This window comes from Chlorocebus sabaeus, chromosome 17, assembly GCF_047675955.1.
Source record: "Chlorocebus sabaeus isolate Y175 chromosome 17, mChlSab1.0.hap1, whole genome shotgun sequence".
Classification (NCBI taxonomy): Eukaryota; Metazoa; Chordata; class Mammalia; order Primates; family Cercopithecidae; genus Chlorocebus; species Chlorocebus sabaeus.
The window spans coordinates 14464326-14478181 of record NC_132920.1 but is presented as its reverse complement, the minus strand read 5'-3'; the positions used below and the strand labels follow the sequence as shown (position 1 = coordinate 14478181).

General features: G+C 45.4%; 1 long non-coding RNA gene across 1 annotated transcript in view; it reads right to left on the bottom strand.

Annotated features, from left to right (window-relative positions):
- Positions 1-208: 208 nt before the first annotated feature.
- The window catches only part of LOC119626792 (uncharacterized), a 77474-nt gene continuing 63826 nt past the window's right edge, over positions 209-13856 (bottom strand). Inside the window, exon 5 of the long non-coding RNA XR_012089037.1 lies at positions 209-4784. This is a non-coding gene — a long non-coding RNA (uncharacterized lncRNA). The remainder of the gene's footprint in view (positions 4785-13856) is intronic.

Here is a 13856-nt window from a genome sequence, read left to right as displayed (position 1 = left end):
TTTAAGAAAAGTAATCAATAACTAAGACTATCAGATATGAACTGAAAGAAACCACAAACCCCGAACTAGAAAAAAACTGTATTCATTTGTCAAAAATGGAACTTCACCCAAATTAACATCTGCAATAGGTTCGCTTGAACAGCCACAACTCAGCACTGGGCAAACATCACATTTTAATTTTTGTTGTTGTTTTTACATTTTTCCAACAAATCATGATCGATTCTACTTCTCGAGCCTGGGTAGATCAGGGAAAATGAAAAATGTCAAGTTAAAGGTATAAGTGTCTCTTCATATGACAGAATTTTCATAGCCAGGAACTTTCCAATCTTTTCTGGTTAAATCAATTGCTTTTCTGGTGATTTTTCAGTCGGTCAAAAATGAATTCCTCACTGTGGTAACCATGTTTCAAGATGGCCCCCAGTGAGCCTCATTTCCTGGGATTCGTACCCTTGCGGGATCCCCTTCATCGTGACACCAGGGCTGTTCTTTGTGACCACTAGAATATGGCCGAAGTCATGCTGTCAGACTTCTGGGGACAGTGCTGCTTCCACTTTGGTCTTTTGGATCACCTTCTCTGGAGGAAGCCAGTCGTCATGTCATGAAGACACTTAAGCGGCCCAAAAAACTGCAATTCCCTGTCAACAACCAGCACCAACTTGGAAGACAAGTGAGTGAGCCACCTTCAAAGTGGATCCTCCAATGCCAGTCAAAGCTCCAGATAACTGTCACCCTGGTCCAAACCTTGACTGCAGCCACATGAGAGACCCTCAAGCCAGAAGCATTGGCTAAACCACTCTCACATTTCTGACTCAGACAAGCTGTAGGAGATAACATATATTTAGAGTTATTTTAAGCCAATAAATGCTGGGCTAATTTATACAATATCGGAGCTGTTTCTCCCTCGCTCCCTCTTCTTTCCATGATGTCTGGTGTGCAGGACCAGGAGCCTGTGTGACCTCAGTGGTGAAGGATAGGGATCTTGGGTCTGTGTAGTGTCCCTGGAATATTCTGCTCTCTTTGGATATCTGGGTAGTGTTGTGTACTGCTTGGATCTGGTCTCTGGGCTGCTTTCTGCTGATGAGGTCCCTATCAGTTAGTTTTGTGGTTTGTTCTCTTAGCTCAGGTAGGGTTGGCAGCTCTCCTCGATAGACCTCCCATTCAGCTCCTGCCGGCACTGCAGACCCACCCCTGGGTTCAAGTTGTCATTCGTGGTCAATACCTGGTCTGGAAGTTCTGCCCTGCAGCCTTTAAGGGCTACTGATCACTTTGCCAAGGCTTCTGCAACCTTCCTGGCAGTGTTCCAGTTCACTTCTTTGGCCACCTTTCTTGTTCCCATGGGGTACAGGAAATTTCTGGATTCTCCCATGATGCATGAATGCCAAGGGAATGTCAGTATTACCACCTCAGACACTCACATGAATAGTACCATACCATCATTTTTTTCTTTTGACTGCAGCCTCAGGCTCATTCCATGAGAAAGCGCCCTTGCAGAGTTCCAGAGAGGGAGAGGGAACTAGACCCCTCTGCTGGGGACTTTCCCGTCTGCTCTGGGCTGCTGGAGGGTCAAGACACACGTCCCTGATCATTTGCTGCAATTCTTCTGCCTCTCTTCTTTCTACACTCCATAGGAAGATTGACTAGGATTTCTACTTCTTCTGTTGGAAACTCTTTTTGTGCCGTGACTGCCTTCTTCCCCAGGGCAGTAAACCTCCCAACCTGGCAGTCACAGGCAGCAGTGGCTTCTCTATATGGTGGAAGGAACCTTGTGCAGGTTTTCCAGACTGTGCTCTTGGTTTGGGAGCTGCAGTGCAGTAAGGATTGAGTCTACTGCAGATGAAAATAAATGGATTTAATATGCTCAAATTATTATCCTCATTATCCATTAATTTTGACTGAACTATAAAGTAAAACTCATTTCCCCCCTTAGTAAACAAACTACACACACACCAAACCAGTTCGAACTGGAGCGACACAAATATATGTTTTTTAACAAGTTTTTCCAAAAGAACTAGATCTAGAGCATCAAAATCACCTGCAAACTGTACCTGAGCCTTACTGTAATTCATTCAGTTCCAAACCTTTTGTCTGAAGTCAGACTGGTGCAGGAAGCAGGTGGAATTAAGACGCATACGGCTACCTTCTCTGTATATGGACTTAGCTGATTTGTTTCGCCCAGTGTCTTCTAAAATATTTGATTACAATCACCTTTTTAAAAAGTTACATTTGTTTATATAGTTGGTACTCTCTTTTTCTCATGGCATACTTCAGGAACTGCTACCCTTTAAGTCTTCTGCTCACAGAACCAGCCAGAAAAAAAGTTAGCGACTCTGAAGCAATCTTTGGGATTCCTAGGCTCCACTCTTGAAAGGGCACTGGGTCTATTCCCAACTGTTGCTTGGATGTTCTTCTAAATCAGGCTTGCAAATGAGCCACCTCTAGGATGAAGCCAGCCTTGAGATGCACTTTGTTTCACTTGGACACATTTTGGCTTTTGTGCACTTGAGAATATTTACATAACACAAGCAATCTCCAGTTGCCTCCTTTGAGAGGCTTGTGGACACAGTCAATGATGTGCTATGGGGACTGTAAGAAAGTCTCTGCTAAATAATAGGAAGGAGGGAGTGGCTATTTTTATCTGGGAGGACCAAGAAAGGATTCACTGGGAAATGATACTTGAATCAGAAAAGATGAGGCAAGCTTTGCCCAGAATCAAGAGACAGAAGACATTTTAGGAGAAAGCAGTGTCGTGGAATCAGACTAAAATATGTGTATAAAGCAAGGGGAAATTTCAAATTTTTAAAAAATGGGCATAGAGGAGGTAGTCAGCAGAGTCAAATACCTCAGAAAGAGGAAGTAAAATGTGCCCCAAAGAAAAATTCAGTTGAATTTATAATATAATGAATAACCTTTGTTTCAGCAGGGTGGGCTCCGTGGAGTGCTGGGTTCTGTGGAGTGCACGGCAGGTTCCAAGGAGATGGGTCAGGACAGTGGATTTCTCTGGTTGAAGATAGGGAGATGAAATATAGACTGATTTTCCCCTGGGCTTAAGTATTAAAGGAGGGAGCTATATAGACTATAGCTAAGGGAAAGTTGACTGTCTTCTCAAAAATGGAGAGTGTTGAGCATGTTTGTAGGCTTTGGAGAAGGAGCCAGTGGAGAGGGCAGTGTTGAACATACAAAATAAATGCCTAGAGCATCTTTCCGGGGGAAGAGGGGTATGGGCCCAAGCAGCACTCATCAGTGCAGACACCAGCACAGAAGTGATGGACCATCCAGTTGTTCTAAGAGTGGGGTTTGCTGAGCAGGATTTGTGGAAAGGCAAGGCATGAAGGACATGGAGAATACTGAAGGCAGAGAGTGGTTGGAGCCATGGACCTTAGATCCCAGGTTCAGACAGGAAAGGAAGCAAAGTCGTGATGGGAAGGTTGACAAGAGGTCTCCCTGACAACATCTTACAGTGTATATTTTGAGGTCTGTATGTTGAAGCCTGTTAATTGCTCGATGCACCTAAATCAAATTTGGAGAACGCTTCCAGCTTATTCATGCCCACTAGGGTGCATTAGAACTGATTTGAGCAAAACAGAACAATCCGCTCCCCAAGTGGAATGTAGTTCCCTGAGTTTTTCTCTACTTTTTTGAGTCATTAAACACAGTCTTCTTCACCCAAGTCTTGAATAAGTTTATATTTCTGTTATTGTAAGCCTTCTTTGAAAGATGCTTGATACTTCATCGGGAGAAGGAAAGAACATTTGAATCCATAAAAGGTAATATTCATCTGGATGTTCAACTTGAGCTGAGCTTTATGGTCCCAAGTTCCTCAGGTTCACCCACACGTGTGAGCAGATGAGGCCACCTCACCAACAGCACAGACCATAAGACCTCCAGCCTCCCCAGCCAAACCTGGGCAGCCCCAGGAGCCTACTGTATGGATCTATGAACACTTCTAGATCCCTTGCCCACAGTCATGTTTTCTGGCATCCTCGCAGCTGTAAAACCCATGTGCTGACAATGTGACATAGTGTTCTTTTCAGTCCCACCACAGCAGAGACAGAGAAATGCCCTTCCCTCACTCTGCCTGCCACTTTGTCACCTGGCTTGGAAGCAGAGCCCCACAGGGAAACCACTCCCTCAGCTTCTCTCTCTTCAAGGGCTCAGATGAGGAGGGTGGCAGACCCCATCTGATCCTCTTGTGTTTTCTGTCTCTTCCTGTATCTGTAGATACCCCTGTACAAGCTGTCTTCCTCACGGGCGTCCTTTCCTCAAGCAAATCTAACACTCAAAAAGATTCCCACATTCCACTGGCCCATCAGGTCATCTGGCGGGATTATTTTGATCTCATTCTAGGCTTACCCTGAAAAGCTGCTCAATGCATAACGCAGTTTGGAGATGCCTATAGGGTCTTTAAAGTTGGCCACTCGCCCTGCCTCTGCCGCAGATCTGCCTTGTGGGAAATCCTAATAGATATATTTTTTTCCAGTATATTTTGCTCATGTCTGAGAATTCTAATTTGAATATTCACAAATGTCTGTTTGTCCCTGATAAAAAAAAATTGTGTCCATCTGCTCAGGTTGTCGTAACGAAGTATCCCAGGCTGGGGGGCTTAAACCACAGAAGCTTATTTCCACACTGTCTGGAGGCTGAACATGTAAGATCAAGGAGTTGTGAGGGTTGGTTTCTTCTGAGGCCTCTCTCCTTGGCTTGTAGATGGGAGTCTTCTTTTTGTGTCTTCACCTGGTCATTCTTCACCTGGTCATCCCTCTGGATAGTATTTGTGTTGTCATCTCCTTTAAAAAAAAAAAAAAATAAGGACACTGTTCAATTGGATTAGGGCTCACCCATAGCGCCTCACTCTACTGTAATTATGCCTTTAAAGAAACTATCTTCAAAGTTGCATTCTGAGTTAAATTCTGAGGTACTGGGGGTTAGGATTTCCAAGGATGAATTGAGGAGCACACACTCAGCCATAGAAGGCGAGGGCAGTGAGGCAGGGCCTTATGTGAGACCCTGAGGGCCACTGGGTAGAGGGATCCCCAGTGGGTCCAGGGGCTGGCAGAGCTTGGTGGAATGTTCCATCATCCTCCGCTGTGATCGAGCACAGGGCCATTGCGAGCAGAACTGAAGGTGAGTGGCTTTGGAAAATCCCCTGTGCTGTCATGCACTTTTATTAATTAAAGGCTTCTCAAAGGTTTATCCACCTTGATTAAACAGATGATTTTATCTTTGCAACCACAGTGAACCCTGAGGGATGGGAACCAGCTGGTGGACAACTGCAACCTTGAGACACAAGGTCAGAAAGGCACAAGGTGTTCAGAAAGACCCGGAACAAGGAAACCACTTCATAGTCTTCGTATCATTGAAACTGTGGGACATAAAAATGTGAAAGGGTTTGGAGTGAGTGAGGAATGGTAAATGCAGCTTGTACCTGTAGTGTATTCTCATTTAAGAACTGATAAGCACCAGTGATAGCCCGTTGATTTATGATGCCATCTTTATTGTTTTTAGTTTTGGGGAAAAAATCATATAAGGGTAAAAATTATAAAAGTTTTTATAAGTTCACCTGAGATCTTGCTGTTCAAACTCTAAACTCTATTTTCTCTACTAAGACTTTAGTTCCAAAATGGTACATGATAATGTGTAGTTGCTGGGAAGGGATATATGGTACACTTTTTACATTTTTTCATTTTATTTTTATTTATTTAGACATAGAGTCTTGCTCTGTGGTCCAGGCTGGAGTGCAGTGGTGCAATCATAGCTCACTGTAGCTACTCCTGGGCTCAAGCTATCATCTCACTTCAGACCCCATCTCCATCCCCGCCAGTGCACACTACTGCTGGGTTAGTATTATTTTGCTTTTTGGTAGAGATGGAGTCTTGCTAGGTTGTTCAGGCTGGTCTTGAACTCCTGGCCTGAAGCAATCCTCCCACCTTGGCCTCCCAAAGTGCTGAAATTACAGGAATGAGCCAGCACACTTGGCCCAATACGGTACATTTTGAGACAAGCCCAAGGTACTGTGGGGGCTGGGAGGAGTCACATGCTTGAGGTAGATAGTCTTTATTCTGGTGTATGGCTCAGCACTTAAGAAACACATTCTTCATTTTTATTTCAGGATCAATGTAAAAAACATCTTTCAAACATATTGAGTACTTTAAGGGATATACTATAGTTGGCTATTAAAAATACATTAGTAATGGTATACACCTATTATGGCCTTGGAGTACTAATCCATTATTCACTCATTCACTCAACAAATAATTCCTGAGCACCTTCTATACACTAGGCAGTACGCCCCCAGCCACGAATACAACAGACAAGGACCCTGCCCGCAGGGAGTTGATAGAATGTGAAGAGCTGGGGTGACAAAGTAGGAATGGACTGATGGAGGCCTCAGGAAGGGCAGTGCAGGATGCGATGAAGAGGTAGGCAGAGACTGGCTAATGCCTGGGGAAGGAAGCTCCTGAATGATTTCATGCCTAGGAGAGAGAGGTTCCCATTCATGTGTTTGAAAGATCACTCAGGCTGTTGTGCAAACAATAATTGTAGGCACAGGGAAGTGAGCTTGGAGACTGCAGTGGCCCAGATAAGTGGAAAAATAGTCCAGAAACAGAGTTGGAATTGGGAGTCTGAGAAGTGACATAGACAGAGAAGAATGTGTATGCCATCAACACGGGGGCAAGAAGAATTGCTCAGAACGTAAAAGACTGCACTAAGGAAATGGGCGTACCTAACAGGTAAAACTAAATTTGGGCCAGGAAGGCACTTCTGACAGCAAGGGCTACTTCATTCTGAAAAGAGCTACAGAAGAGAAGTGGGTGCATCTTCCCAGGAGGGCGGCAGGAAAGGGACTGGACAGCCAGTCATAGGTTGAATGGCTAAGGTGTGCTTCTGCATAAAGGCAGGTGGCTAGAGTGGAAGAGCTGACATTGTCCCAGGCATTGATTCCAATCTGTGGCATTTTGTTGTGCCCACTGGCAGAGCTTCTTCCTCTTCCTACTGCGTCATCCAATATGGTAGCCACTAGCCATATGTGGCCATTTAAATTTAAACTCTAAAGTATTACATTAAATTAAAAATTCAGTACCTCAGTTACATAAGTCACATTTCAAATGCTTAATTGTCCCACGTGGCTGGTGGCTACCTCATCCGTTAGTGCAGCTGCAGCACACTTCCACTGTCACAGAAAATCCTATCGGGCAGGGCTGCTATACTTGGAGCAAACACCTCCAGGAATATTTCTGAGCACTGACTGCTAATCTTAGCTCCACCTTGCTGGCTCTCTGTGGCTAACCCTTTTGTCCAGGGCTCTATGCTTGCTCTCTGCCTCCTGTCTTAGGCCACCTGTCCTACCCTCTCTTTCGTGCCCAGCTTGTCCTCACCTGGGTTGTAAATCCAGGTCCTCTCCTCCAAGGCTCCGTGCCATGCACCAGCCTATCCACTCCTAAGCCACGAACCAGCTCTTGGACCACCTTGGGCTCAGCCTTGGGCCCCATTTGCTAAGTCTAGCAGGCTGAAGATTCCAGAAGAGCCTGCGACCCAGGCTGACAGGAGAAATGACATGCCAGTGTTCGGGCCCCAGAGTGTGACCTCCCGGGTTTCTTAAGGGTGAGGGTTGATGTTTTCTTCAGAGGAAACAGCCCAGTGGGGAAATCGGACAGGGGAGAAATGTCATTCCCTGGGCCATAAAGAAGAAGTCAGGGCCTCGGAAGAGAAACAATAAATAAAATAAAAGGCGCAAGAATTTTATGCTTTCTCTGTTCTTCAGAAAGCAGGTTTCATATATATTTCAATACCCAGTGTGCTCAAGAATGGATCAGATGTGCACGTGCCTGCAAACCCAAAACACAGCTGGTAGGTCTAATTTTAGGTTTCCGAGCATTGGCACTGTCCCTCTACCCAATAAGCGCCGTCTGATCTTCCAGAGCCTGCACGCAGAGCGGGACTCAGCTGAGCTCACTGACAGTCCTGTGTGTGAGCGTGACAGGCACTTTATTCTCGGCTCCCTGAGAGGGTTCAAAAGGCTATGCCCACTCAGGTGTGACCTCCCAGGACCAGGGGAAAGGGCAGCCCTTCCCACCGGCTTGCTCTGGGCCTCAAGTCATTTTGAGCACCTCTAAAAAAGCAGTTTGAAAGGAAGTCTTATAAGAAAAAAGATAATAATACCTGGCTCTTTTGATGGGCTGGATGGGGTCGTTCAGAAAGAGAATGTTCCCGCCTAGAACAGGTGTTCCATGGAATATTATTCCACATCTTTCCTCGAATGATCAAGGAAACCAGGGTACTGGCTGATGGGAGCTTCTGGAGCCATGATGCTTGGGTTAGAATCTGGTTCTGTCATTTATTGGTTATATGACTTTGGGTGAGTTACTTAACTTCTCTGTGCCTCAGTTTCCTCATCTGAAAAGTGGTGCTAATAATAGTGAATGAGGTGATGTGTATAAAGCCAGAGTAGTACCTCACACAGAGCAAGCATTTCACAGTTGCTAAGGTGGAGGCAAGGGGCCCTCCAAAGTTTCACTGAAAAATCAACTTGCAAAAGACAGATTAACTGGAGAAAAGGCATACTAACATATTTAACAGGTACACACAGGAGCTTTCAGAATGAAGACTCAAAGATAGAGGGGAAAATTGTCCTTTATGTTTTTGTGGGACGGAGTCTTGCTCTGTCACTCAGTCTGGAGTGCAGGGGCGTGATCTCGGCTCACTGAAACCTCTGCCTCCCAGGTTCAAGCGATTCTCCTGCCTCAGCCTCCCAAGTAACTGGGACTACAGGCACGTGCCACCACGCCCGGCTAATGTTTTGTATTTTTAGTAGAGATGGGGTTTCATCGTGTTAGCCAGGATGGTCTCGATCTCCTGACCTTGTGATCTGCCCACCTTGGCCTCCCAAAGTGCTGGGATTACAGGCATGAGCCACCAGGCCCGACCAATTGTCCATTTTTATGTTTAGGTTTCACAAAGGATGGACAACCCTGTAGAAATGCAACTGGACAAACAGGGTATGATCTAATGCTAATAGACTGAGTGGTGATACCCAGCAAGACCTGCCTTTCTAGATTCTTCTTGGCTTCTCTATGCATCATTCCTTCCTTCTAGGAATGGGACAGGACTCTCTCTGGAATGGGAGTGGAGGTCTTATGACTGACAGTCAAACAAGGTAGATCAGATCATTTCTGAATGTCCAGTTTTTACACAGAAAGGTGGAGGGGAAATTAGAGTAATACTTTTAGGTTTCATGCCTAGCTTTGGGGAAAAGGGGTTCTGGTTTGTATGACTCCACTTGGGAAAGAGGGAATTCCAATTTCTATGACTAGTCTTGGGGGAGAATAGGACTGAGAGACAGGAGGACAGGAGAAGGTCAAATAAAAAACGTTTGCTTCTGAGGATGCTTCTTTTTTATTTTTTTGAGAGAGTCTCACTCTCTCGGCCAGGCGCCACTGCAGTGGCGCAGTCTCAGCTCACTGCAACCTCTGTCTCCCAGGCTCAAGCAATTCTCCTGCCTCAGCCTCCCAAGTAGCTGGGATTACAGGTGTGTGCCACTATGCCCAGCTAATTTTTGTATTTTTAGTAGAGACGGGATTTCTGCATGTTGGCCAGGCTGGTCTCGAATCCCTGAGCTCAGGTGATCCGCCTGCCTCGGCCTCCCAAAGTGCTGGGATTATAGGCATGAGCCACTGCACCTGGCCCTGAGGATGCTTCTGAAGCCACTTCTGAGGTCTTCATTTCGGGGTATTGTTTTCTGAGCCCCAACAGTAACTATTATTATTTACTGAATATTCTGGTTTGAGGCACTTTGCACTGATGGTATCGCAGCGAAGACAGCAAAGGGTAGTGGTTAAATGCATAAATGCTAGAGTTTGCCTTGGTTCAAAGCCCAGCTCTGTGAATTTAAGCAAGTTAGTTAAGCTCTTTGTGTCTCAGTATTTTCACTGATAAAATGAAGGTAATAATATAGGCATAATAATAGTATCTTCTCCAGATGATCATTAGGAGGATTAAAGGAGCTAATATATGTATATAATAAATACTCAGAAGAATGCCTGGTATTACAGGGTAAGAACTTGATAACAGCTAACTGTCATTATTATTATTATTATCATTATTATTATATGGATTTTCAACTTTCAAAGAGCACAGTAGCGTTCACTGAAGGTTGAAATGAGACTAAGCTTCATTTACTCTTGCTTTGAAGAATCTGAGGGAGCTGCGGGATCTTACAGGCTCCAATTTAGTTTATCAGCAAGTATTTGTAGACTGTGTACAATGTGTCCAGAACTGGCTGTTGTTGCAAATACCCAGCAGCACTGTGTAGGCATGTTCTTGGGTGATGAGAGTTCACACATTGCTGCCCATACAGAGGTGAGTCTAGTTCTCTGTGGTTTGTCTAGGCAAGGCATCGCCAATGCTACAAATATTATGGCGTCTCCAAAACATCGCCAGCCTCCACACCAAGAACCCAAGAAGGAAGACTTCTGTCTCAGACCTTTGAAGATACCCCTAGTGTGATTCCCACTGGAGTCAAGGCTCAGACTAAGGAGGCAGAATATAACAAGGACTCGTGGCATTTCTCAGGCCTCTCTGTACTGCTCTGGGCCTTCTCTTGTCACTTCGCTTCTTATAAATGGGGGAGCAATCCCCCGTGTGGGGTCTTTAAAGATTACCCCACACGGCCATGGGAATTATAGTTGAAAAGCATATGAAGTTGAAGGATAGAGGCTGGCAAAGGTCATGAAGAGCACCCTGCCACGTGGGGCCACATCGGAGTGCTAAGGGAGCTGACTCAACCAAGGCAGTGCAGAGTTGAGACAGAGAGAGAGAGAGAGAGAGAGAGAGAGAGAGGTGAGGAGAGAGAGAGGATTCATAGACTAGTGCCTTTATTGGACGTCAGAAGGGAGTCCACAAGCAAAAGGTGTGAGGGGATTGCACTGATGGTGTTGATGTCACTAGGTCCCAGTCAGGGGAGCACAAAGTGGGGAACCTGTGGCCTGGACCAGCCTTAGCACACTGGTGCACCTGGTCACCTGGGCAATGTGCTCACAGCCCGTTTGCAGGGATGTTGAGGCATCAGGAAATTCTAAAGTTTGAACAATTGATAATATAATGTCTCACCATTGCCAGCCTTCTCTGTTGCAGAGATGCCAAGAGGGAGACAGGAGACTGAAGGGGTAATGATGGTGCCCTCACCCTCTTGAGTCCCCCTAACTCAAAGTCATTCAGTGCCCTCGTCTCCCTCTCACCCTGGGGAAGCCTCATCAGTGGCAGGTAAAGCAGCCATGAGACAGAGGAGGCCATGAAGGGTCCTTCCTCCTTCAGTTGCCTTGCTCTTGAGCCTGGCTGAGGCTGAGGAATAAGTGTGTGAGAGTCATGATAGCGTCTTCAGGTTGGCCTGTAACTTCGACTCTGTGAAGAAGAGTAGTCCAAAGGCAAGAACGTTTGTTCCTGGTCTCTGTGGGGTCATGTTGGCCCTGGCAACCTTGCCCCAGGCCTTCCTTCCTCTGGGAACAGCACCCGCTGTGGTGAGGACCTGCAACCTGGCTCCATCTCCTCCTCTTCAGAAGGCGGATGGGAAGAGAAGGGATGCTTCTTGCTGCCCTTGTGAAAACTCAGCCTCCAGGCTCACCAGGGATAGAGACCTGTAGATTCCCATTCTCTTCAGGAGTTAGGGAAAATGAGGGAATGGATTTAGGATTTCACTTTCTCCAGAGGGAAAAAGGAAGGTCTTCTCAGAAAGAGCATCCTTCTCGCTCTTTTTTGCCTTCAGTTGCTTTCAATTTAAGTCAATTAGACAGAAAACGAGCTCATAGAACCTACAGCTGAACACACCTGGGGTTCCTATTTACCTATTTATTATTTATTTGTCTTTTTCCCCCCTTCTCCCCCCAGCATCTTGTTCTTGAAACTTGTCTGGTTCAGCATTTCACTGGCTTGGTTAAGTATCTTGTAAGGAAATCATTTATAATAAAGCTGGTATGCTTGGGTTTATCATTTCTAAGTGCAGGTCAGGATTTAGTTCGCTATGTTAAACTCTCCATGCTGCATGTGATTTGTCAAGCTTTGTCAGGAACAAAAAGTTCCGGGATGTGCAAAGCAGGACTGCTTGGTTTCCATGGAGATACTTCTAGTTAGGCTATGGAAATCCTGAAAAGGCCAGAGGATGAGTGACAATACAAGGATTTAGCGGCTGATCTGAAGAGCCAGACTGAATTAATGAGATTTTTCACAGAGCGTTATTAGCAAGGCTAGCACCGTATGGCTCTTAGGCCCTCGTTTTCTCAGCTGCAGTCTTGGAAAACAGAAATGGAAAGATTTAATTGCTGTTTTTTAAACCCTTTAAGATTATTTTAACCTATAACATTTTAAGGTTGTAATAAAAAATGGGGTTCTTTTTTTTTCATCACTCAGTTACCGTTATTACTGTGTTTTTGGTGGCAGTTGCCCTCCATGTGCATGGAGATGGGAAATTCAATAGTACTTATTATATTGAGCAGTTAATTCCCACATACTGTGAACACATTACTGTTCAAAGTAGGTTATCTGGCATTCCATTTAGAGCTGAGGGAGAGATACCATGTCGCTGGCTTTATGTCTCCTAGGGCTATATTAATTATTTATTATAGACTGCTGATGTCAACCGCTAACTCAGGCAGGTCAGAGTTTGTACATATATCTAACCAATGTCTGACTTTTGGGAGTTTGGATGTGGATTTCTGGAAACTAGCAATCTGTGTGTTTTGTGAGTTTAATTCCATGTGCTGCCACTGCCGCTGTTAACACCAAAAGGAAAAGAGCTAAGGAGTCTTCTCGGCCATCTTCAGGTAGCGGTTGCCTCCAAAGTTTGGGAGATACACTGTCAGAGGCCTCCTTCTTCTCCCCCCACCGCCTCCCCGCCCCTGCCAACTTCTTTTTTTTTTGCTTTTGACATAAGTCTTGCTTTGTCACCCAAGCAGAGTGCAGAGGCGTGATCTTGGCTCACTGTAACTTCCGCCTCCTGGGCTCAAGTGATTCTCCTGCCTCACCCTCCCGAGTAGCTGGGACTACAGGCGTGCGTCACCATGCCCGGTGAATTTTTGTAATTTTTTTTTTTTGTAGAAGAGGGGTTTCACCATGTTGACTAGGCTGGTCTCGAACTCCTGGCCTCAAGTGATCTGCCTGCCTAGGCCTTCCAAAATGCTGGAATTACAGGCGTGAGCCACCGCATCCGGTCTCTTCTCCCTTTTTTTTGCAAGGATTAATACCAGAACTAATTCCAGTCCTTTTTTATTCCCCACAACTGTGGTGAACCCAGCTCTGAGCTTAGAAATTATGGGTGTGATTAGCTGGTTGCCTTTTCATTTCCCACACTTTCCCTGCGCAAACTCTCCATAAAATGTCAGTATCTGCCACCTCCTGAAACGAGACATGCGGTGCAGGGGAAGCAGCTCGCCAGGCGCTGCTCTTGCTTGTTGGTTTGCAGAAGGGCACATGCCCATATGTTTCTGGGAGATGTAAAACCATCGTGTTGCTGCTGAGCAATCCACAACAAAAGCACATGCTGCCTGCATTCCCCAGATTCCTGTACAGTAGACTAATCCACTTAATCTCACTGTTAGCTTCCCCGGGCGGGAATTTCACAGTCTCTTTTGATTTAGTGGTTTGTAAAATCTCTGATTAAGTGCCTCTGCCCTCCTGTTATTGTCTCTCTATTCCCTAAATGATTTTGTGGGGAAGAAACCAGGGAAGTTGAAACAGGGGTCAACACACCCTCATCCTTACCTAGTTACTCGGTTTTTCTTTATCATTCTTAATTGTTTTAGTTTTATGCACTTTTTTCCCCCTTGACTCTGCTGACACGTGACAGCATTTTGCTTCTTAAATTATAAAAT